We start from the raw sequence: 26,091 nt of genomic DNA on the forward strand, positions 1-26,091 counted from the left end.
GATATACAGTTTTGAAAGGAAATACACACTACCTTTATTCATAGGTGACATGACTTTCTCTGTAAAAATCCAAAATAATTAACAAAGATGTTCTAGAACTAACAAGCAATTACAGTAAGTTTGCAATAGACAAAGTTACTGTACAAAAGGATATTCCTTTCCTATATACCAGCAATGAACATGTAGAATTTGAAATGAAAAATACATTACTATTTACATTAACACCCTAAAAAATAAAATATTTAGGTATAAATCTAACCAAATATATAAAAGATTTATATGAGAAAAACTTTAAAGTTGGCCTGGGTGCTGAGGATGGCTCCATGGCCTCTGCCTCAGGCGCTAGAATGGCTCTGGTTGCAACAGAGCAACACCCCAGATGGGCAGAGCATCGCCCCCTGGTGGGCATGCCGGGTGGATCCCGGTCGGGCGCATGTGGGAGTCTGACTGCCTCCCCGTTTCCAACTTCAGAAAAATACAAAGAAAAAAAAATGCTGATGAAAGAAATCAAAGAAAAACTAAATAAATGAAGAGATAGTTCATGTTCATGGACAGAAAGACTCAGTTGGGTCAAGGTGTTAATTCTTCCCAACTTGATCTATGGATACCACCCAATCCCAGTCAAAATCACAGCAAGTTATTTTGTGGGTAACAACAGATTCTGTATTGTATGTGGAGAGGGAAAAAAACCAGACTAGCCGATACAATATTGAAGAGAAAGAACAAAGTTGGAGGATTAATGCTACCTGACTTCAAGACTTACTATAAAGCTACAATAATCAAGACAGTGTGACACTGGAAAAAGAATAGACCAATAGATCAATGGAACAAAATGGAGATCCCAGAAATAAACCCACATAAACATAGTTCACTTACTTATCTCTGACAAAGAAACAGAGGCAATAAATAGTGCTGGAAAGAGCAGACAGACACAAGGGAAAAAAAGTGAATTCAGATAGAGACCTTACACTCTTTGCAAAAATTAACTCAAAATAAACCGCAGACCTAAATGTAAAATGCTTAAGTGTAAAACTAGAAGATGACATAGGACAAAGCCTAGATGACCTTGGCTATGGCAATGACTTTTTAGATAAAACACCAAAGGCATAATCTATGAAAGAAATAATTGATAAAATCAGAAACTTCTGCCTTGGTGAAAGACACTGTCAGGATAATAAAAAGATAAGTCACAGATTGGGGGTAAGTATTTTTAAAAGACATCTTAATAAAAAATCTTAACAAAAAAACAACCTGCTTTGAAAATGAGCAAAAGACCTGCTTAAACACCTCATCGAAAAAGATATGCAGATGGCAAAAAAAAAAAAAAGAAAAAATGCTCAACATCAGATGTCATGAGGGAATTGCACATTGAAAGAAGACACCACTTTGTCGAACGGCCAAAATCCAAAACATTGACAACACCAAACACTAGTGAGGATGTGGAGCAGCAGGAACCCGAGTCATCGTTAGTGGGAATAAAACCTCGGAAGATAATTCAGTAGGTTTTTAGAAAACTAAACATACTCTTGCCATACAAACCAGCAATGGTATTTACCTAGATGGGTTAAAAAGCTATATTCTCACAAAAACCTACACATAAATGTTTATATTAGCTTTATTCATGATTGCCAAAACTTGGAAACAACTGAGCTGCTCTTCAGAAGGTGAATGGATAAACTTTAGTACATCTATATTCTAAACATGGAGTATTACTCAGTGCTAACAATAAATGAGCTATCAAGCCATGAAAAAACAAAACAAAACATGGAGGAAACTTAAATGCATATTATTAAGCGAAAGAAGCCAATCTGAAAAGGCTACATACTATATGATTCCAACTGTATGATACCCTGGAAGAAACAAAATTACAGAGATAGTGAAGAGATCAGGGGTTGCCACGGTTCAGGGAGGTGGTGGGGGAGGGGAAGATCTGAGACCAGAGGATGCTTAGAACAGTGAGACTGCTCTGTACGACACTATAATGGTGGATACATGTCATTGCATAGTTATCTGAACCCACAGAATGTAGACCACCAAGAGTGCACCCTAGTGCAAGCTGTGGGCTTTGGCTGCTAACGCTGTGTCATTGTAGCTTCACCTATTGTAACAAATGTTATCTTCTGTGGGCAGTGTCCATAACAGGGGAGGCTATGGATGCGTGAGGAGAGAGGGCATATGGGAACGAAACTCGATACCTTCTGCTCAAGTTTGCTGGGAACCTGCTCTAAAGTCAAGCTGTATAAAGAAAAAATTACCTGGTAGTTTAAAAAATTCCCAGTGCCTATAGGCCACACTCCAGATCAATTAAATCAGGGCAATAATACAGCCCGTGGAATCCTGTTGGGCAGATAAAATATATTATGCTCACTTTGTTAAAGAGGCCGTTGCCCAGGTGATATTAATGTGTGTCTCTGTGGGCAGGCAGGATCGTTGTAGCCTGGGGCTTGGTTTTGGGATTAAGCCTTTCCTACCCTTTTTGATGTAGGGTGGTACAATCCAATCATGCCTCGGAGAAGTGACTTTGTATTAGAGACTTCCCTGTTTTGTATTGATATATTGGATTGAAGGTTTGGATTTCTACACTATAAAATGGGGGCAGAACGAGAGCTTGCTCTCTCTTGGTTCCTGAGATTATCATTAGAGGAGGGAGCAGAGCAGAGAGCAGAAAGAGGCCATGTGGCCAGGAGAAGCAGCCAAGATGGCGGAGTGCTGAGTGAGATGTCAGTTTGTGCAGAGTTTGTATCTGGGATAAGGAAGGAGATGGGGAACTGAGGAGAATAAGGCTGGTGAGCTAGAAACCTTTGATTCTAGGAAACTCGGATAAGTCAGTGGCTTTGTGAGCACTGAATGTGAGTGGGTTTTGGAGCCCAGTGTGTGTTTTTTACTTGCCCGCCGGGTGCAAGCTAGGATTAAAGATGACAGCCCATCAACTTTTGGCTCCTTTGTTTCTTTACCGACTGTCCGAATCCAATGTGAACCTGCATGGGCTGGGCTGCTCTGATGGTGGCCCTGGCCGTGGCCACTGGCTTTACAAATCCCAACGTTCAGTCCAGGCTGAGAACTACCTCTCTAGAAGACGGTCATCTTGTATCAGTGGATCTTAGAACTGGCTGCCCGTTAGAACCACCTGGCTCTTAGGAAAATATGTAGATAACCAAGCCCCACTCCCTGAAATTCTGATTCAATTAATTGGTCTAGAATGAAGCCAAGGCACTAAAAATTCTTTAAAGAGCTCTGATGGTTCTAATACGCCGCCAGGGTGGAGAATCGCCGACCTGTAGCAAGAAGGGCAAATTCCGGAACATGGCACGCGCTTCACGCTCTCCAGCCCTGTACCCACGGCAGACCTCACTGACCGTCCCCAGAGCGCTTCCCAGCCGTGGCCGGGGCTCCTCCTCCACTCGGCACACCAGGCAGACATCCACAACCGACCAGGGTTCCCCCTGCAGCTCCCTTCGGCGTTGCTGCGTCACAGACCTGCTCTCTCTCCAAACCCAGGCTGGCTTTGTGGGACCTTCCTCCCCCGTTCCTGCCTCGACCTCGTGATATGGAGAGCCCGGCATTTTCACAGGAGAGCCAGCCGCCCAGGCTGCTACTGTGTGACAGCTGCTCGGGCTTGAGGACCACGCCCTACCTCCATTCCGTGCCTGGCGTCTTCAACTCTCAAGGACTTGCTGCAAGCACGTGCTCATTCCTTTGAAAACGGCTGATGCTACCAGGACTAACGGGATCCTGTTTATGAAACACTATGCATCCCGCAGATGAAAGACAGACAGTGAGCTCTTCACTATTCACGGACAGGCCTATTCAGAGGCCACTGAAAACGGCTCATGGGAGTTGGCTGCCTCCCTTTTCTTTTCTCTTTTTTGCTTCGCTGTGACTAGATCGAAGGCCAGGACGCTCCTTAGAGAAGGCGCCATGGCGTGGCAGGAGCAGCAGGAAGGATCCTGGTTGGGCTCCAGCCTCAGTCACTTTCTAGTTTTGTTTTCTTAAACAAGTTTCTCAGCGTCTGTCAGCTTCGCTTGACTCACACGTCCGGAGGGAATGATCATGCCGGGTTCTCCTCATGTATGTAAGAATGCCAGCCGGGCGCTGACGATGTCGGTTACTCGAAGAAGCTGGGGGCGCCTCGGGCTGCTTTTAAAGGGCCGCAGCGGGGTGCACTGGCTCGTCAGGAGGGGGAAAGGTAGAGGATACTGCTGATTAAGAGTCCACAAGGGGCCTGACCTGTGGTGGCGCAGTGGATAAAGCGTCAACCTGGAAACACTGAGGTTGCCAGTTCAAAACCCTGGCTTGCCTGGTCAAGGCACATATGGGAGTTGATGCTTCCTGCTCCTCCCCCCTTTCTCTCTCTCTCTCTCTCTCTCACTCTCTCTCCGCCTCTAAAAAATAAATAAATAAATAAATAAATAAATTACTGTTTAAAAAAAAAAAAGAGTCCACAAAGGAGCCTGCCTTTGACCACCGTGAGAAAGTTGTAAAATTTCCCACGTTGAGATTCTAGTTAAACACAAGCTCCGTGTTGAATCCAGGTTTGCCCTAGAAGTCGGGTTATGTCCAGTCGGACAGCTGACCTCTCTATTTAAAACAAAAGCTCTTGCAGACATTCACGAAGTGGCTCCTCCACACCAAGCTGAATAATGGCGATTTAAAAAAGCTTTTATTTTCCCCCAGTGCCTGGGAGGAAGTCCCTGTCACAAAATGCAGGCAACACATTTCATCTATTGCTAAGACGCAGACACACATAATTTCGGTACCTGTAACATGCCTGAAGTTGGAGTGTCCCTTAGAACCGAAGGTGTGTGTCATCATCTGATTGACAACATTTCTTTCCTCTCTTAGTGGTTCAGAGAATAAATGGGACATCTTACAGCGGACGACATTTTAGGTTTAGTGAAACACAGCAGCCCTCTCCCTCTCCCTCGCCCTCAGGGGCGCTGGAGGCTTGCATGGGATGACCTGGGAGAAGCCCCTGGACGCATCATCTCCCACTGCCTAGCAGGTTACCCCACAAGTTAGCAGCTTATGGCAGTTATTTCTTTTCTCGTTGTTCCTGGGGGCCAGGAGTCCAGGAGCAGCTTAACTCAGGCTCTGGGTGAGGGCTGCCAGGAGGCAGCTGTCAGAATGTCAGCTGGGTCCACTGTCATCTGCGGCTTAACTGGGGTTGGGCATTCCACTTCCAAGAGTGCTCAGGTAGCTTTCAGAGGAGGCCTTTGTCACTGCGAGGCAGCCCTTTCCAACAAGCGGCTTACAACAGGCAATGGCTTCTCCAAGAGTGTAAAGCCAGTAGCCACGGCCACCATCACAGCTGCCTGGCCCATGCAGGTTCGCATTGGATTCGGACAGACGGTAATGAAACAACGGAGCCAAGAACTGGTGGGCCATTACCTTTAACCCTAGCTCGCACTCGGTGGGCAAGAAATACACACAGTGGGAAAACACTTCCCTTTCCATTCAGAGCTCCCAAAGTCACTGACTTATTCAAGTTTCGTAGAATCAAAGGTTTCTAGCTCACCAGCCTTATTCTCCTCTGTTCCCCATCTCCTTCTCTCTGCACAAACTCTGCACAAACTGGCTTCTCCCTCAGCACTCCACCATCTTGGCTGCTTCTCCTCTCTTCCATGTGGCCTTTCTCTGCTCTCCTCCAGCATGGGCTCCTCTGCCCCATTTTATAGTGTAGAAATCAAAACCTTTAATCCAATATACAAACAAGGAAGTCTCTGATACAAAGTCACTTACCTGAGGCATAAATGGGATTCCTCATGAGAGTGCACCACCTCCTATCATGCAACAGTCAAGGGTTTGAGGAAAAGCTTAGTTGTGAAAAAATCTTAGTATTAAAAGGGCGGGAAAGACAGTCTTAAAACTAAGCCTTAGGCTATAATGACCCTGCCTGCTTACAGCTTGTCTCCCACACCCAATGCAAACTATAAGCGAGTAAACATATATATCATATTTACAAACTTATTTGACCAACAGTCATGATAAGAATGGGAGAGAGAGTGAGAGGAGAGAGAAAGAATAAGAATAAGTGAGAGAGTGAGAGAGGAGAGAGAGAGCGAGAGGAGAGAGAAAGAGTGAGAGAGAGAGAGAGAGGAGTAAGAGAGAGAGTGAGAGGGGAGAGAGAAAGTGAGAGAGAGAGAGCGAGAGGAGAGAGAAAGAGAAAGAGAGAGAGAGAGAGATAGGAGAGAGAGAGGAGAGAGAGAGAGGAGAGAGAGAGAGGAGAGAGAGAGAGAGAGAGAGAGAGAGAGGAGAGAGAGAGAGAGGAGAGAGAGAGAGAGGAGAGAGCACAGGCAGCGCACAAGCACCCAAGACGGAAGAGCGGAGCTGCAGGCTCTTGTACCTGGAAGTGACACACTGTCTCTTCTGCCATGTTCTGTTGGCCACACAGACCAGTAATGGCACAAGGAGGCAGTGATCACGAGCCATCTTGGAGACTTACTATCACAGTAACCAACACACTGAGTGACAAAAAGAAGGTAGGAAATAAGTGTTAGTTTCCCTTCCTATAGCACTTGTCTTTTTTGTGTGTGTATTTTTCTGAAGCTGGAAACGGGGAGGCAGTCAGACAGACTCCCGCATGCACCCGATCGGGACCCACCTGGCATGCCCACCAGGGAGCCATGCTCTGCCCATCTGGGGCATTGATTTGTTGCAACCAGAGCCATTCTAGCACCTGAGGCAGAGGCCAAGGGGCCATCCTCAGCGCCCGGGCCAACTTTGCTCCAATGGAACCTTGGCTGCGGGAGGGGAAGAGAGAGACAGAGAGGAAGGAGGGGGTGTGTGGAGAAGCAGATGGTCGCTTCTCCTGTGTGCCCTGGCTGGGAATTGAACCCGGGGCTCCTGCATGCCAGGCCGGCGCTCTACCACTGAGCCAACCGGCCAGGGCCTATAGCACTTGTCTTTTTAACCTCATATAGACTTTGTTGGAAGAGATGGGGTCTGCACGTGGGTTTACACCACCACCCAACCCATGGATTCCGTGTGTGTAGCTGCACAGCTAGAGGAGCTGATGCAGTCCTGTGAGCGGCTTGTTGGGCGGATAAAATGTATTATGCTCACTTTGTTAAAGATAACACGAGGAGGCCGTAGCCCAGGTGATATTAATGTGTGTTGGGGTGGGCTAAAGGCAGGCAGAATCCTTGTAGCCTGGGGCTTGGTTTTGGGATTAAGCCTTTCCTACCCTTTTTGCTGTGGGGTGGTACAATCCTATCATGCCTCAGAAAGTAACTTTGTATTAGAGACTTCCCTATTTTGTATATTGGATTAAGGGTTTGGATTTCTACACTATAAAATGGGGATGGAGCGAGAGCTTGCGCTCTTGGTTTCTGAGATTATCATTAGAAGAGAGAGCAGAGGAGAGCAGAGAAAGGCCACGTGGAGGAGGTCAGGAGAAGCAACCAAGATGGTGGAGTGCTGAGTGAGATGCCAGGTTGTACAGAGTTTGTATCTGGGGTAAGGAAGGAGATAGGGAACAGAGGTGAATAAGTCTGGTGAGCTAGAAACCTTTGATTCTAGGAAACTCGGATAAGTCAGTGGCTTTGTGAGCACTGAATGTGACTGGGTTTTGGAGTCCAGTGTGTATTTTTACTTGCCCGCCGGGTGCAAGCTAGAATTAAAGACTATGGCCCATCAGTTTTTGGCTCCGCTGTTTCTTTACCGACTGTCCGAAACCAATGCGAACCTGCATGGGCCGGGCTGCTTTGATGGTGGCTCTGGCCCTGGCCCTGGCTTCTGGCTTTACACGGCTCTATTCGCTTTGGCTGGCGACAGAAAGCTAGCTTTCTGGCTTGTGTGCAAAAGGTGAGGACTTGACCACTCTCTCTTTTGAAAGAAATACTTCCAAACTTTGAAGTCTAGTCACCCAAGACAACTCAGCCACCATACTGCTTCTGACCTTGACAGAGCAGCTACATGACGCCAGGTGAGGGTCTGGAAACAGCAAGAGCTCCCGGGGTCTCAGACCCAGGCCCCTCCGCGGGGCACGAGAGGACCCGGCAGGCAACGCCTCCCCTGCTGGCAGAGTGGGAAGAATAAAGAGACGCACCAGGATATTCTGGGGGCCGGTTTTAAAGGTAGTATTAGACACAAGAAGCCTGGTCATTCAAAGGCGACCCTAGGGCTGCCCTGAATGTGTATCACATACCCTGAGTCCCTGGTGCCTCAGGTGTGGTGCTGGCCCAGCAGCGCCAGCGTCCCTGGAGAAGTGGATTGAAATGTGAATTCTCAGCCCTCAGCACAGAGCTGCAGAATCAGCCCACAGGGCAGTGCAGCCCAGTGAGTCATCTGTGTTTAATGAAGGCTCCAGGTGATTCCAATGCTCACTCAAGTTTGAGAACCACTTCCCTGAGGAGTTTGGGAGCCACTCCCCACCGTGAAATCCTCTTTGGCATGATACCAACCCCCCCCCCCCCCCAAAGCAACACAAAGGTAGTGTTTGGGAATGCACTTGCACGATGAAACTACGGAGGAGAGTAAGGGAGTGTTTCCCGTAAGTCAGGAGAATGGTTCCTTGTAGGGCATTTGGTGACAGTGTAGGGAAGGGTGCACAGAGGGCCTCCAGGCTGGGCGTGCGAGCCCTTTAAAGGAGTGTGGGCACACCTGTTACGTGTTCAGCGTGGGTTTCAGGAAGGCAGACAATGCAAATAGGAGGGCTGGAGATCTGGAACATTCTCACCCCTGCCCCACAGCATGGAATAGCTGTGCAGCCTTCTTCATAGCAGTCCAGTCTTAAGCAAATGAAACCCAGCATCCAGTGTGAGAATGTAGGTGTTTTCCAACACCAACCACCAGATGTTCCTATTTTCTGGGTAGCAACTGGGTGCCCAGCAATGCAATTCAATTTTGAAACTAACTCCTTGGAGTTGGTGTCAGATTATGCAGATTTAAGGGTTCAGTCTCATTCGACTGCCCCCCCTGTCAGAGTACTTCGGTTGTTCTCAGGACCCCACCTCTTCAGGCTCAATAATGCGCGAGAATGGCTCCTAGAATCCAGGAAAGCGCTGTGTTCATGTTTGCCAATTTACTGTTGGGATGAGGCAGCCAGATGGGAGACGGACTAGGGCAAAAGGGCAGAGGGCGGGCCTAGGGCTTCCACGCCCTCTCTGGGCGTCCCACCCTCTTAGCATTTCGATGAATTCACCAACCGGAAAGCTCATCAAATCTTGTGGTTCAGGAGCTTTTATAAAGCTTAATCTCCAACCTCTCTTGCATCTCCTGGAGGTCGTCACTGGGTGGGGCTAAAAATAACATTCCAACCATTGTATCACTGGGTCTGTTTGGTGACCAGCCCCATCCCGGGGCTGTCTAGGGGCCTCGCCCTAAGCCTCCTCACTAGAAGACACTTAGGTGTAATAGAATTGGGCTGATTGTGATAACAAGGGTTTTCAGAATTCAGGGCCTGGAATCTGGGACCACAACGATGAAATACACTCTTTACACCACACAGAGGAAAAAGTGTGAGAGGGAGCTGCAATGTCAGGAAGAATTTTCTCAGATAGATGTGGCAGAGACTCAACTCTAAGGCCCATGAGTTTGGGGACTCTAGGCCTCAAACTGAGGATGGAAACCCCCCTTGAGATAAGAGGCTTCAAGGATATTTTATAATTTAGGCCAAGTGTTCAGAGAGAGTATGTAAATATGGTTTTTTATACCTGTGTGTGATTTACAACAGCTCAAGATGGCCGATTGCATTCCTGCTTAGGAAGGGCTGTTATATTGTCAATAAAGAGGTTTTCATTCTTAGAAGGTTTTGAATAGAAGGAGAAAGGAGACTCAGACCCCCTCCCATCTCCACTCCTGGTGAAAGAAGGTAAAACAGCCAAGAATGCAGGAGGGGGAAGGGAGATTTGAGTAGTCCTTTCCTCTTCCCCTTTCTCTCTCCTTAATGGGCTATTTACAAACAATAATCCTCTGGCATCCTGTAAGCCCCCTCCCATCCTGAAATCATGTGATTGACGACTATACCTCAAGACAAGGAATCACGAGATCCATGAATGTGACTTGTGTTCTGTAAAGGGTATGTAAGATGTGAGAAATCTAATTTTGGGGAGCACGTGTCTTTGGAGCTATAGCCCCGCGTGCTCCGCCGGCTTTTATTAATACATTCTCTTTTTCCTCATAGTTATCTGAGTGTCAGTCCTCCGAGGTTTTGCTCTCTTGCAACAAAACAATATCGGGAACGCGCTTTTGTTCTCCTTCTTTCTCCCGTCTGCAGCCTCCGTGTCCCCTGGCCGGTTGGCCACCTGTTGGTCAAATAAGTTTGCAAATATGACATATGTTTGCTCGCTTATAGTTTGCATTGGGTGTGGGGGACAGGCTGTAAGCAGGCTGGGTTGCTATAGCCTGAGGCTTAGTTTTAAGACTAAGCTTTTCCCCTCACCCTTGACTGATTGCATGATGTAGGTTGGTGCACTCTCATGAAGAATCCCATTATGACTCAGATAAGTGACTTTGTATCAGAGACTTCCTTGTTTGTATATTGGATTAAAGGTTTTGATTTCTACACTATAAAGTGGGGCAGACTGGGAGCTTGCTCTCTCTTGGTTCCTGAGATTATCATTAGAGAGGAGAGCAGAGAAAGGCCACGTGGAGGAGGCCAGGAGAAGCAGCCAAGATGGTGGGGTGCTGAAGGAGAAGCCAGTTTGTGCAGAGAGAAGAAGACAGGGAACAGAGGTGAATAAGGCTAGTGAGCTAGAAACCTTTGATTCTAGGAAACTCGGATAAGTCAGTAGCTTTGTGAGCACTGAATGAGTGGATATTGGAGCCCAGTGTGTGTTTTTACTTGCCCGCTGGGTGCAAGCTAGGATTAAAGCTAATGGCCCACCAGTTCTTGGCTCCGTTGTTTCATTACCGTCTGTCTGAATCCAATGAGAACCTGCATGGGCCAGGCGGCTGTGATGGTGGCTGTGGCTACTGGCATTACAGTACTGGAGTGGAGATCTTTTGACCATCTGCGCATGGGCCGTGTGTTTACACCAGTGGGTGGCTAGCGGTGGCTGGGAGGGGCCAAACACACCAAGGTCACATGAAAGGCTAAGGGGTAGCTCTCCATGAAAAGAAGAGAAGAATTCCAGGTAGCCAAAAAATAATACATAAGAGGATTTGATGGAGACCCCACACAGAGCAGAGTATAAACCAAAATAAATTCTGGAGTATAATAAAGAATAAAAAGCATTTATTTGAGCAAAAGGAACTGCAGCCCAGGAGACCACAGACTCAGGGAACAACCTAAACTGTGTCCCCTACCTTGCCGCCATCAATAATGGGAGGCTGCCTTTGGACAGAAAGTTCTGTCCCATTCCCTTCGTTATGCAAAATGAGATCTCCAAGTTCTGCAGATGCAAATGAAGACTAAACTTATGCAGTCCTGATTGGACAGGGCAGGTGTCAGTCCGCCGGTAGGAAGATGAGACCAGGGCCTCCCTACAAGTGCTTAACTCAGATGGTCTACAGGCAGATGCAGTGTGGGAAGCCGAGAGTTCAATCTGAGGTCCTTCCTTGAACAGAGAGGACATGAGGAGCCCCTGTCAGCAAGCGGCCACTAGACTCATTATTCATAAAATTTAGGCCCTCCGTTGACCATGAGAAACCCTTCTCAGCGGATAAATTCCTTCTGGGGATTCACATCAAATGGATCTTTCTTCTTGGGGTCCACAAGAGTGAGAGATCTTCAAAGACTAGCTGCAGTTCTTAAAAGGTGTGTGCATTCAGTAATGGGATGCAGAAAACTGTAGCAGGTGCTGTGGGGTCTGCCTCAGCCACCCACCCGGACTCATTCCCATCTCCCTTCCAGCCCCTCGTGACCCCTGGGCTTTCCCAGGCCGGCAGTGTCTCCAGATCGAAGGTGCAGAGCGGTGCTGCAGAAAGAGCACGGGGCTCGGAGACCCGTCCTGAGTCCTGGACGAGGCCTAGGAGTCGGGGCCCTCGGTCCCAGGTTTGCCCTAACTTGACCAAGTTCACTCCCTTCTCAGTAAACCTGGCATTAGACCGGGTTAAGCAGAATACAGTCAAAGCATGGGCGGTGCTGGAGGGAGGGCGAAAGGAGGGGATAAAACCCCTCTGCCGAAGGGGCCGGGTGCGTTGACTGTCACAAAGATGTTATACTACAAGATCTGTGACTTGGCTGAAAAATAAAAATGATAGACTGGAAATATACTTGGTATTATTTTATCTTAGCTCTATGGAAATTTTTTTTTTTTTTTTTTTTGTATCTCTTTACTTTTTTAGTGAGAGAAGAGCAAGTTTTTTCCCCCTCACGGGCTAGGATAGACAATAAATAGCTTTGGGTGGAGGGTGGTGGGGTCCCTTAAGAGGATACATATCATTTAAATCACAGGAGACCTGTAAGGAAAGGGTGAGTAATTTAGACTGTCTAGGCAGAGGTGATGTAGAGAGGAAAAGGTGAGTAATTTATACTGTCTAGGCAAAGGTGACATAGAGAAGCTGTTTACATGTTGGAGGTTGGGGCGGAGGGTGGAAATAGGCCCCCCGGTGGCCCCTTGGTGATCACAGGAAGGAAAGAACAGGACAGAGGAAGTTTCGTGATCAGGGGAATCCATCTTGACTCAGAGCTTCCGGGACCAGCTCTGGCTGCACAGAAGCTGAAAGAGACGGGTAAGAAGGAGGAAGGGGAGCACACGGGGGCCCTGGCAGAACCTGAAGGTGGGCCCTGTTTTCCGTGAACAGCCCCTGCAGCTTCTGCACGGACCGGCGCCCTGCCAGCTCCACACAGTGACCTGGGAGCATCTTCAGCTGAACCAGCTGCTTCCCAACAGTGACACCTTATGGCAGAGAGGAGTTAAGACAGCGCGGGACCCCAGGTCCGCCCTGTGGCCGAGGGCATCCGGCCAGCCAACCCAGCCTTGAATATTTGAGAGCATGCACCTCAAGAGGAAGAAGTGCTAGTTCTTGTGGCTGTGCTCGGTGGGTGGGGGCTACACCGATTTTGATCAGTACGGACACTGAGGGGGAGCAGAGTTTGCCACCCCAAAATATGCCTTTTGGGGGGATATTAATTATTTTAAGCTGGTTATTTTTAAGAAACAAAAGACTTGAAAAGAACCTTTGCTCTTCTCCCTAACGACTTAAAATGATTTCAATATAGGACCTGCTCCAGGACGGGGGCTGTCAGCACAGATAACTCTGGGTTAACACGAACGGAGTGTGACGGAGAGGAGCCCAGCTAGACCCACGTGATGGGTCCTCTCCGTGTTCCACTGGGAAAGGCGGCCCAGCAGACACTTGTTCACCGAACATTTCCTCCTTCCTGTGAACTGCCTTCTTGCCCTTTGAGGTCCCAACCATTTCACTCACACGCGCGCACACACACACTCACAGGCATACACACTGCCCATTCTCTCCTTAGGTCAAGGTGGTACACACACACACTCACAGGCATACACGCTGCCCATTCTCTCCTTAGGTCAAGGTGGCACACACACACACTCACAGGCATACACACTGCCCATTCTCTCCTTAGGTCAAGGTGGTACACACACACTCACAGGCATACACACTGCCCATTCTCTCCTTAGGTCAAGGTGGTACACACACACTCACAGGCAAACACACTGCCCATTCTCTCCTTAGGTCAAGGTGGTACACACACACTCACAGGCAAACACACTGCCCATTCTCTCCTTAGGTCAAGGTGGCACACACACACACTCACAGGCATACACGCTGCCCATTCTCTCCTTAGGTCAAGGTGGTACACACACACTCACAGGCATACACACTGCCCATTCTCTCCTTAGGTCAAGGTGGCACACACACACACTCACAGGCATACACGCTGCCCATTCTCTCCTTAGGTCAAGGTGGCACACACACACACTCACAGGCATACACGCTGCCCATTCTCTCCTTAGGTCAAGGTGGTACACACACACTCACAGGCAAACACACTGCCCATTCTCTCCTTAGGTCAAGGTGGTACACACACACTCACAGGCAAACACACTGCCCATTCTCTCCTTAGGTCAAGGTGGCACACACACACACTCACAGGCATACACGCTGCCCATTCTCTCCTTAGGTCAAGGTAGTACACACACACTCACAGGCATACACACTGCCCATTTTCTCCTTAGGTCAAGGTGGCATATATGTAAGGTGACCAACTTTTTTACCATGGAAAGGAGGACAAAAATAAATGGAAGAAAACAAGATCATAAAAGAAACATTTTGTTCATTGCAACAATAATACACTATAATGTGATAAATGCATAATAAAAACATTTGTAATATTTTATATTGTAATTATGCTTATATGCCTATTCATTTTTAATACTAATTGTAAGAAAAAAATACTCATTTAGTATAACTAAATATCAAACAAAACCACTAATTTGGAGTGATATTTGGGTGTATTTATTATTTTCCTAATTAAAAATCATCTGTTTTATGCAACTACTTAATCAAAATGCGTTATTAATAGATATGGTTTGAGGTTAGGTTTCCACTCTAAAACTCAAATTTCGGGAAAATGCTTGTAAATAAAATTATACGTATTTGGAAATTATTAAATAGATAATGAATTAATAAAACATGAATTGTGTCTACCTGTCTATGATTGAATATTCACTGAGAAAGAAATAATCATGAGTCTACAGTGTCGTATGTGCCGTGTTGTGTTTCAGTAAGAAGTACACAAAGCCATTTGCACGCTCAGTATATCGCACGCTCTCTCAAGGTCTCCTGTGCAGAGCGCATGTGTCTCATAAGCTCATCTCGCCACACTGTACTGATCTTTGACGAGTCGTCATGTCAAATACAAATACATCACATCACGTGCAATGGATCAACTCTGCATTGATTGAATATGGGCATTTACAGTCTTTCAATATCAAAAAGGAGGACGTGTAGGAGGACACTTTTCGAGGGAGGAGGGAACTTACAAAAGAAGGACTGTCCTCCCTAAAGGAGGACGATTGGTCGCCTTAATAAGCCTCAACTGCCTGATTTGTCCTTAAGCGTCATGATCTGATGGCACCCTCATACGTACATACATCATTCAATCTGGTTATATTTTCAGTTCACCTGTCTCATGTCAGTTAGATATTGAGACCAGGCAGAGGAGCTAGGAGGGAAAAGAAGGGAAAATTTCCCCTCCCCACCATACTTTGAGTTGTTGAAAGCAGTTCATACTGGTTAAATACATTCTAAAGTAAGTGTTATAAATGGACAACTTAACATTTTTGAAAGTCATTTTGATTCTCGCAGGTTTCCCTGGAGCTCCTGAACTGCACACTGCAGGCCGCGGAACAAACTGTGTCTCATTCTGTCTTTCACCGGACGGTGTGCTGACTTGTATTTTGAAAAGAAGGAAGAGGAAAGAGTGCGAGGACTTAATTTTTTTATATCACATGGGACTTGTAAAAAAAAAAAAAAAAAAAAAAAAAAGGTGGTTCTATGGAAAGTAACATTACAGGGTAACCTGATCATAAATTCCTAACTGGGCAGGTCAGGGTGAGCAGTTGCATTCCAGGCACATAACTTCTTCACCTTAAAGCTTATCTTTGCCTCAGCCCAGCCCTGCCCCTTGTCTCTGTGCATCTCGATGAACACACTTTTGAAATTCCCCTTTCAGACCCCTCCTTGTAATAGCTGACCGCCTTTTTAGCTAAACCCCCCCCCCTGCTACAGGGTGCCGAAGGGCATGTAATCTTAACTATATCCCCCCTTCATGTAACCCTTTTTTTTTGCATTTGATTCAGACAGATGGTAATGAAACAACAGAGTCAAGAACTGGTGGGCCATTAGCTTTAATCCTAGCTTGCGCCCAGCGGGCAAGAAATACACACAGTGGGAAGACACTTCCCTTTCCATTCAGGGCTCCCAAAGCCACTGACTTATCCAAGTATTCCTAGAATCAAAGGCCCCACCAGCCTTATTCACCTCTGTTCCCCACCTGCTTCTCTCTGCACAAACTCCTTTTCTCAGATTCATAGAGGAAACTGCAAGCTGTTATTATTGGAAGCGTTTATCTCAGTCTGATGAGATCTTGTTTTTCATGTTTATCCTCTGTTTGTTCTGTGGGTCAAATAAGTTTGCAAATATGATGTATATGTTTGCTTGCTTATAGCTTGCATTGCGTGTGGGGGACAGGCTGTAAGCAGGCAGCGTCCTTATAGCCTAAGGTTTAGTTTTAAGACTAAGCCTTTCCCACCCTTTTAACACTAAGATCTTCTCAACACTAAGCTTTTTCCCACACCCTTGACTGTTGCATGATGTGAGGTGGTGCATTCTTTTGAGGAATCCTATTTATGCCTCAGATAAGTGGCTTTGTATCAGAGACTTTCTTATTTGTATACTGGCTTAAAGGCTTTAATTTCTACACTATAAAATAAGGGATACCAGGGGCTCATGTTCTCAGTTCCTAAAGTTAGCATTGCAGAGGAGAGGCAGCCAAGATGATGGAGTGCTGAAGGAGAAGCCAGTTTGTGCAGAGAGAAGGAGGTGGGGAACAGAGGTGAATAAGGCTGGTGGGGCCTTTGATTCTAGGAATACTTGGATGAGTCAGTGGCTTTGGGAGCCCTGAATGGAAAGGGAAGTGTTTTCCCACTGTATGTATTGCTTGCCCGCCGGGCGCAAGCTAGGATTAAAGGTAATGGCCCACCAGTTCTTGGCTCCGTTGTTTCATTACTGTCTGTCTGAATCCAATGCAAACCTGCACAGGCCAGGTGGCTGTGATGGTGGCCGCGGCTACTGGCTTTACAGGTTCAAATAAATTTTTACAAAAATTCTTTATAGGTTTGGATGTTCTGATGTCGACAGGCTACCCTGAAGTCATTACATTTTTCTCTAAGGTACCTTTCGGCTCAAATGTTTACAATTTTATATGGAACTATTTAATGTGTTAAGAATCTCCAGGAAAATTGACCCATGATGCTGAGGGGGAGGAAGAAAATTTTCTCTATCTCGACCCTCAAGGTTCTTTCAGCTGGTCTAATAGTCAATCAGTGTGAGACAGATTAACGACAGAAAACAACCAAATTTAATTACCTATGTGCACATGGGAACCCCACATACATGAGAGAGCCGGAGACCTCACATCCACGAGAGGTTCAGAGACAGATAAAATGAGGTAGATATGACATCTCGGGCTAAGGAATGATGTTAGGTGCCCTAGGCTTCAGAAGGGAAGAGGCTCATTTGCAGACTGATAAGAAAAGCAGGTTTTCGGTAATCAGATGTTTTTCCTGCTATGTAGATAAGTTTTTTTAAAAAAAAAAGCTTATTTCTGACAATAGTTCCTATTCGGCAAGGTCCCTAATTTAAAATTCTTCTAGATAGTTAAGGGGTGGGGCAGAAGTTTCTCTTGAGTTGGCAGGGCTGAAAGGAACACTTAGACCACAGAGGCACAGGTTGGGGGTAACTCGTAATGAACCCCGGCATGACTCACTATGTACACTATGTAGTTTTAATTGATTAAATATTTCATTTTATTTCTAGCTGAACACCATTGTATCGATTCTCAAAGCATTTACATATTTATTTTAATATGACTGTGTAAACTAGTCAACTGGGTATATAGTTCACGTGGGCTCAAGTGTCATTCGGTCACATAATAGTTAGGGTGCGAACCTTTCTCTGGGTCGGGCATTGGTCTGGGTAGAGAAGAGAGAGGGGTACAGAACAGAACACGGCTTCTCCCCCAGGCAGCCTGCCTGTCTGGAGAGAATCAAAAGGCACGAACAGAGCAGAGAGGAGGAAGACTTGAGCCAGGCTTAGCTGCTACCGCTGGTATTGAGAGGCATAAAGGCACAAAGAAATGCCAACAACCAAACAAAGCATCGGCCCACAAAATCAATAATTCTCACTCAAGCAATGATGCTTAAATGTTAAATGTGTTGAGTGTTTGAGCCAAGATTACTTGGGTCTGAATCCCAATCCCACACCACTTAGCAGCTGTGTGATGTTGAGCAGACACTAAGCCCCCAAGTGCTTCCGCTTCCTTACCTGTGAATCGGAGAGAATAATACTCAAGAGAAATTTAAATTAGATAGTACTGGCAAAGGGCAGTGCTGAGCAGGATGGAGCTTTATTGTAATCATGGAAAAAAGTAAAAAAATTTTCAGACCAATCAGATGATGTGTTCATATCAAGAGTTGACTCATTTAATAAAGAGTTGCAGGTTTAGAGAAGATGAGATTTACCATCTCTCTTTAATTCTCTGGATCTTGACCTTGTCTGCATATCTGAATCACCTGGGAAGTTTTAAAGCTGATGTCCAGACTCCATCCCCAGAGCCTGGTGCTGGGTTTCAGGATTTTTAACCATCAATAAGTGTGCAGCCAGGGTGGGACCCATTTGTCTAAGTAAATATGGAGAGTGAGCTGACCTGTTCTTGGGTCTCAGGTAACCAAGGCAGTTGCTGGTGGCTTTCCTTCACCCTTACCAGGCAGCCACGTGGTACTGATAAAAAGAAGCAAATCAATCTCTGTATCAAATTATTATCAAGATTTCTTTGCAGGCCCATTTGACCTTAGACTGTGTTTCACTAAGGATTGTGTTCAAAGTTTACTTGAATTACTTTGTTTTGTACCAGACACGGTGCCCTGACTGCTTAGCTTTGGTCTCCTTATCTTCTAAAGGAAAAAGGACTGCAAAAAATCTAAACTCTGGCTCATAGATGTGTGATAGTAATATTAGGATTATAATTCTAAAGCTATTCTTTTAAATATATTGTGGAGTAAATCAAATGGATTTACTATTAAGAACCACAATTTTTGGTGTGGTCCTGTAGAATGTTCTTGGTCTTAGACAATACCTATTGAAAGTTTTCCGGCCCTGGCCAGTTGGCTCAGTGGTAGAGCATTGACCTGGCATATGGAAGTCCCAGTTCAATTCCTGGTCAGGGCACACAGAAGAAGTGACCATCTGGTTTTCTACCCCCAACCCCTACTTTTCCTCCCGCAGCCATGGCTCGAATGGTTTGAGCACGTTGGCCCTGGGTGCTGAGGGTGGCTCCACGCCTCCCCTCTGGGGCTGAAATGGCTCATTGCCGAGCAATGGAGCAGCAACTCACACAGGCAGAGCATCGCCTGGTAGGGGGCTTGCCAGGTGGATCCTGGTCAGGGTGCATGCGGGGATCTGTCTCTGCCTTCCCTCCTCTCACCTAATTAAACAAAAAAAGAAAGAAAAGAAAGTTTTCCAGTGAAATATTATCATATAGGCACTTTCTTTGAAATGATTTGGAAAACAACAACAACACGTGAGAAACATAAAGCCAAGGGAACAGTGTATGAACATCGATGAATCAATCTCGTAACACAGTAGTCATTACGTAATTATAATTTAAAAGACATTTTCCTAAGTTCAAAATTTTTCAAGATAAAAAATTTTAGAATAGTAATATATCTTATTTGACATTTTATAAAACTTGTGTGTGTGTGTGTGTGTGAGTGCAACTTGACTAATCAGAATATTGTATAAAGCCAGATTTTACTTCAGTAAGAAGCAGCATCAAAATATCAAGAGCTTAGAAGAGCAAAGGTTTATTTCTTGCTCAACACAGAGAGTCCATGCAAGAATGGAGAATCTCTCACAAATAATGAGATACCTACCCGGAACAGACACACACACCTGCTAATCTTGTGCTCCCACTGACCCCTAAAGCGAGTCGGGGATCGGGAAACAGCAGACGAACAGTATCAGCAACTATCCCTGTGTTCGTGTTTTGTGCCACAGTAAAAATCAATCGATGTGGGAAGGTAATAGTGTAGCGGGTAGGAGCCCAGGCTCTGCAGCCAGATTACTACTTACAGATCAATCACTTCCCAGCTAATCTCCAGCAAGTTACTTCATTTCTTCCCACCTTCGTTTCATCTGATGTAAAAATTGGATCTACTCATAGTAACTGGGGAAACCTTAGGTCAGGGGTCGGGAACCTATGGCTCGTGAGCCAGATGTGGCTCTTTTGATGGCTGCATCTGGCTCGCAGACAAATCTTTAATAAAAAAAATAATAACGTTAAAAATAGAAAACATTCTCATGTATTACAATCCATTCATTTCCTACCGCTCATGTTCATGGTTGCCGGTGGCTGGAGCCAATCACAGCTGTCCTCCGGGACAACACCACATTTTTATTGGATAATGTATAACGTACACGGGTTGTGTATGGCTCTCACGGAATTACATTTTAAAATATGTGGCGTTCATGGCTCTCTCAGCCAAAAAGGTTCCCGACCCCTGCGTTAGGTGATTGAACATAGTTAACGCATTCGGAACAGCGGCTGGCGTGTTCCTATCCTCAACAGCACTATTTTGTCGTATGAAACCCAGTATAATGCCTTCAAGAAATTCCTCAACGCCCCTCCTCCAAATCAGACAGTACGAAGACTGGCAGTGAGAAGTCAGCTCCTCTCTCACCCCCGAGCCTCCCCACCCCGGAACGCCTGTTGCCAGCTGTGGCATTTGTGAGTTCACTGCCTTTCAGCCCCCAGTCTCCCTTCATTGCTCGCCCTGTGATAAGGACACATTTCCTTTGCCAGCCCACACGCCGCTGTGAAAGCCTGCCGGTAGGGGACGCCAGGGGGACTCGGAGGGTCCATGGGCCTCTTCCTGGTTGCGGCTGGCTTTCCGTTCCTGCTCCTGGGGTGCTGGGTGGGTGTGTGGGAGAGCCAGCCAGGGGACTCACCCCCTCAAGTTCCACTTCCCCCGGGCCAGCTCAGCGACACTCCGGTGAGCAGCGTCCTGGCATCTTTCCAGGGGGCCCCCTCTGTGGACCAGCCAGCTTCCCGTCAGGTTCCACAGCCATTTCCCAGTGAGTTTCATCAGCACCCCCAGCGAGGGATTTCTCTCCTCTAGCCTCAGACTCCCAGGGCCCCCGTGGAAGAATTTCCAGCCTGTGGACTGTGGACCAGCTCTGGCATGAGGTAACCCAGCTGACTATTACAGTATTCAGGGGGCTGTCCCCTCTCCAAGGAGGTGTGGGCCCAGCCTTGAGGTCCTCTTTTCAGCTTTAGCATCTTCTTCCAAGCTCTCTTATTCCCACCTACTAAATAACTCATTACTCTTTTCATTAAACTTTGACTATGCAGATGATGGCGTCATTTCCATCTCCTGAATGGACAGGAATTAGGACAGAACAGTATCTTGTCATCATCTTCTGGAGATAGGCTATGTCTATGTGATGTGTGTGTGCATCCATCTCTTTTGTTATATAAATAGTAACATTCTGGACAGTGTTTTCTGAACTCCAGCTATCAATGCAATCCACACACAGAGATTTATTTCATTGGAAACAGTTGCATAGTATTGCATATTATATAGAGATGCCACAATTTATTGAATTAGTTTCTTATTAATGGGGAATTAAATTATTCCACAAATATGATAGTAGTATTCTTATTTGGTTGGCCCATATGCCCATGTGCAAGCGTATCTTTTATTTAATTTATTTTTCTGAAGTGAGAAACGGGAGGCAGCAGACAGACTCTGGCATGCACCTGACGGGGATCCACCCGGCATGCCCACCAGGGGATGATGCTCTGCCCATCTGGGGCATTGCTCCGTTGTGGCCGGAGCCATCCTAGCACCTGAGGTGGAGGCCATGGAGCCATCCTTAGCACCTGGGCCAACTTTGCTCCAATGGAGCCTCGGCTGCGGGAGGGGAAGAGAGAGACAGGGAAGAAGGAGAGGGGGAGGGGTGGAGAAGCAGATGGGCGCTTCTCCTGTGTGCCCTGGCCGGGAATCGAACCCGGGACTTCCACATGCCAGGCTTACTCTCTACTGCTGAGCCAGCTAGCCAGGGCCAGCATGTCTGTTTTCTTTTCTTTTTCTTTTTTTTCATGTCTCTTTTCTTGATCATCAGAACCTCTTTCACTCTTCCTCCCCCTATTCTCTGTCTAGTAAGTCCTAAGTCTTATTATTCTTTTCCCCCTTTTGTTATTTTTCTATTACAGTTGACATTCGATATTATATTAGCTTCAGGTGTACGACCCAGTGATTAGATACTTATATAACTTACGAAGCAATCCTCCCGGCCCGTCTAGTAGCCTGCCGGCATCATACATAGCTATTGTGACAATATTGACCACGTTTTCTGGGCTGCACTTTACATCAGCCAGTGGCCAATTTGTACTCCTTAACCCCTTCATGGTGCCAGCCAGCCCAACCTCCCTCTCCCCGTCTCCCCATTTTTTTTTACAGTGCGCGATATTGATATAAAATCTTTATACAGTGAAGTTCACACTTTGATGGTACAGCTTTGACAAATGTATACTGCTATGTCATCAGCACAATAAAAATACTGTACAAAGTATTTCCATCCCCCTAGCAAGTTCTATGTGGCCCTTTGTAGTCAACTCTTCTCCTGTCCCAGCCGCTGGTAACCATGGATCTGATTTCTGTACCAATAGCCTTGTTTTCTCAGGATGTCATTTCCATGAAATCATGTAGTAGGTAGTCTGCCTTCTTTCACTCAACGTACGTCTTTTGCGATTCAGTCGTGTTGTAGTATCCATAGTTCCTTCTGTTTTCGCTGCATAGCATTCCGTTTGTAAATATATAGCTTACTTATCCATTTACCAGTTGATGCTTCTCATTTGGGGTGATTTATAAACATTTCTGTAAAGGTCTTGGTGTGGACTGATGTTTTCATTTTTTTAAAGCAAATAAGTAGGATGGGGGTTGCTGGGTTGTATGGTATGTTTAGCTTGGTAACAGGCTGCCAAGCCATTTTCCGAAGGAACTGCTGTACCGTCTCCCATTCCCACCCCCGCAGCACACGAGAATTCCTGCTGCTCCGCGTCCTCACCGCGTCGGGCCTTCTTTCTATCTGATGGAATGACTGCCGTTGTCTCTGGAGTGATCTCTTAGCTCCATACCTTTCAGACTCTAACCCAGCCTTCAAACTGAAACCAGAATGAGCCTTAACATCCCATCTGCTCTCCCCCCAACTGTTCACTGACTTCATTGGGGTGACACTGGTTAACAGAATTATGCAGGTTTCAGGTGCCCGGTCCACAACACGTCGTCTGCACACCGTACTGTGCTCACCTGCACGTTGCTCACCACCCAGGCCGGCTCCCTCCCTCCCTGTTTACCCCCGCACCCCCCTCCGCCTCCCCCCACTTCCCCTCCCCCCAGAAATCACCACACTCTTGTCCATGCCCGTGAGCTGGTTCTCTTTTTTCTTTATTATTATTTTTTTTTGTATTTTTCTGAAGCTGGAAACGAGGGGAGACAGTCAGACAGATTCCCGCATGCGCCCGACCGGGATCCACCTGGCACGCCCACCAGGGGGTGATGCTCTGCCCACCAGGGGGCGATGCTCTGCCCCTCCGGGGTGTCACTCTGCCGGGACCAGAGCCACTCTAGCGCCTGGGGCAGAGGCCAAGGAGCCATCCCCAGCGCCCGGGCCATCTTTGCTCCAATGGAGCCTTGGCTGCGGGAGGGGAAGAGAGAGACAGAGAGGAAGGAGGGGGAGGGGTGGAGAAGCTAATGGGCGCGTCTCCTATGTGCCCTGGCCGGGAATCGAACCCAGGTCCCCCGCACGCCAGGCCGACACTCTACCGCTGAGCCAACCGGCCAGGGCCTCTTTTTTCTTTTTTGCTCAATCTTTTCACACACACCCCTATCCAGCCTACCAACCCGATCCCTGACACCTGTCAGCCTGCGGTCTGTCTGTGAGTCTGTCTCCATTATGCCGGTTAGTTCATTTGTTGATTAGATTCCACACATGAGAGAGATCATACGGTACTTGTCTATCTCTGACTGGCTTATCTCACTCAGAGTAATGCTCTCCAGGCCCATCCATGATGTCATGAAGGGTAAGATGTCCTTCTTTTTTACAGCCATAAAGTATTCCACCGTGTAAATGTGCCACAACTTTTTTATCCACTCCTCTACTGATGGATACTGGGCTGCTTCCAAATTGTGGCTATTGTAAATAATGCTGCAATGGACATAGGGTTGCATATGTTCTTTCGAATTAGTGTTTTGGGTTTCTTTGGATAAATTCCCAGAAGTGGAATCACTGGATCATAAGGCAGCTCCGTTTTTAATTTTTTGAGGAAACTCCATATTGCTTTCCGCAGTGGCTGCACCAGTCTGCATTCCCACCAACAGCACACGAGGGTTCCCTTTTCTCCGTATCCTCACCAGCACTTGTTGTTTGTTGATTTATTTATTTATTTTTAAAGAGACAGAGAGAGAGAAACAGAGAGGGAGGGATAGATAGGGACAGACAGACAGGAACGGAGAGAGATGAAAAGCATCAATCATCAGTTTTTCGTTGCGACACCTTAGTTGTTCATTGACTGCTTTCTCATATGTGCTTGACTGCAGGCCTTCAGCAGACCGAGTGACCCCTTGCTCAAGCCAGCGACCTTGGGTCCAAGCTGGTGAGCTTTTTGCTCAAACCAGATGAGCCCGCATTCAAGCTGGCAACCTTGGGGTCTTGAACCTGGGTCCTCCGCATCCCAGTCCGACGCTCTATCCAGTGCGCCACTGCCTGGTCAGGCTGTTGATTTATTGATGATAGCCATTCTGACAGGTGTGAGATGATATCAGAATGCTGTCTACTGTTGTGTGGCTCTGGCTTCCTCCAAATGAAGTCCAGACTCTTCAGCCTGACATGAACAAGACCTTTGAGCTTCGAGCTCCTTCCTCACCCCAGCCCCAACCACATCCCTCGTCTCCCACCCAGGGAGCCAGACACAGCCGCGCTGGGAGGGCCCGAGCTGTAGAGGGGCCTCCGTTTCCTAACTTAGTGCCTCTGTGCAGCCCAATACAGTTGTTTGGCTAGAGCAGTTTCGATTTTCTACTTCAAAATCCCAGGATGAAACACCCTCTGAATTGTGGGTAATGTTCGTGTGTATGCAACCAAATGTCTACCAGCATCATCTTTTTTGTGTGTGTGACAGAGACAGAGAGAGTCAGGGAGAGTGACAGATAGGGACAGAGAGACAGACAAGAAGGGAGAGAGACGAGAAGCACCAACTTCCCGCTGTGGCACCCTAGCTGTTCATTGACTAATCCCTCACATGTGCCTTGACTGGGGGCTACAGCAGCCTGCGTGTCCCCTTGCCAGCCAGTGGCCTTGGGGGTCGCTCAAACCAGATGAGCCCGCGCTCAAGCCAGTGACCTCGGGGTCTTGAATCTGGGTCCTCCACATCCCAGTCTGATGCTGCATCCACTGCGCCACCGCCCAGTCAGGCCAGCGTCATCTTTTTCAACTATTTTATGTGAAAAGTTTCAAAGAATTCAGGAAAGTAGAAAAACTAGTGCAATGAACACCCCAGTTGAATTCAACAATTGTCACCACGCCGACAGGTTTACCTCACTTGTCAGTCTGGCGTACACCCGCACAGCTCCCTCCCACCTTCTCCTCCTCCTGCCAAGTCCTTTCAGATCTCAGATTTGTGTTAGACCGTCTGGTAAGTCCATGTCAGGTGAATGTATCTCCTAAAAATGAGAACAACCTCCTTCATAACTGTACCGCTATCATACCTGAAAGAAATGTAAAACAACCTTTCAATATTGTCTCATACTATCTCTATTTGTATTTTTCCAATTGGCCCCCAAATATATTTCACCACATTGTTTCCCAAACCAAGACCGAATCAAGCATCACGCCTTGCACTTACCACCGGTGGCCATTTCCACGCTGTCTGAGTCTCCGTTTGCCCAGCCACTCGCTCCTATTCCCCTGGAAGACTTGGTTCTGTCCCCACTCCCACTCTTCCAAGGAACTTCCCACAAACCCCCAGTTCCATTCAAGCTTCCTGGGCCTTGCTGTCCTTTCAAGAAGCTTATGTTTAAATTCATTGAAGAGTCAACATTTTTTTTTTTATTACAGACCTTTAGCTGAACTTCTCTGTTTCCCCAACTATATATAGATGCCAAGCAGACCCAGAACATCTTGGGGGCAAGGAATGATTGTTCTTCGCCTCCCTGCTAGGTGGTAATTGCCCCTAACACATTTAAAGGGTAAATGTGGACTGCAGCACCTTGGTCCTCACTGTGAAGAGCGGGAATAAATGAACAGACAGACTGTGGAGGCTTCCCGAGGGAAGGGAGGACAAGGCAGGTCAGACAAGGGTCTGAGAGGCCATCTCAACCAGAGGATACTGCTTGA

At 46.9% G+C, this 26,091-nt stretch overlaps 1 protein-coding gene across 1 annotated transcript in view; it reads left to right on the forward strand.

Annotated features, from left to right (window-relative positions):
* The first annotated feature begins 20,759 nt into the window (after positions 1-20,759).
* TM4SF18 (transmembrane 4 L six family member 18) overlaps positions 20,760-26,091 on the forward strand; it is a 32,137-nt gene continuing 26,805 nt past the window's right edge. The window contains exon 1 of the mRNA XM_066347629.1: positions 20,760-20,884. The gene's annotated coding sequence lies outside the window, so the exon portion shown is untranslated. The remainder of the gene's footprint in view (positions 20,885-26,091) is intronic.

This window comes from Saccopteryx leptura, chromosome 8 (genome assembly GCF_036850995.1).
Source record: "Saccopteryx leptura isolate mSacLep1 chromosome 8, mSacLep1_pri_phased_curated, whole genome shotgun sequence".
NCBI lineage: Eukaryota > Metazoa > Chordata > Mammalia > Chiroptera > Emballonuridae > Saccopteryx > Saccopteryx leptura.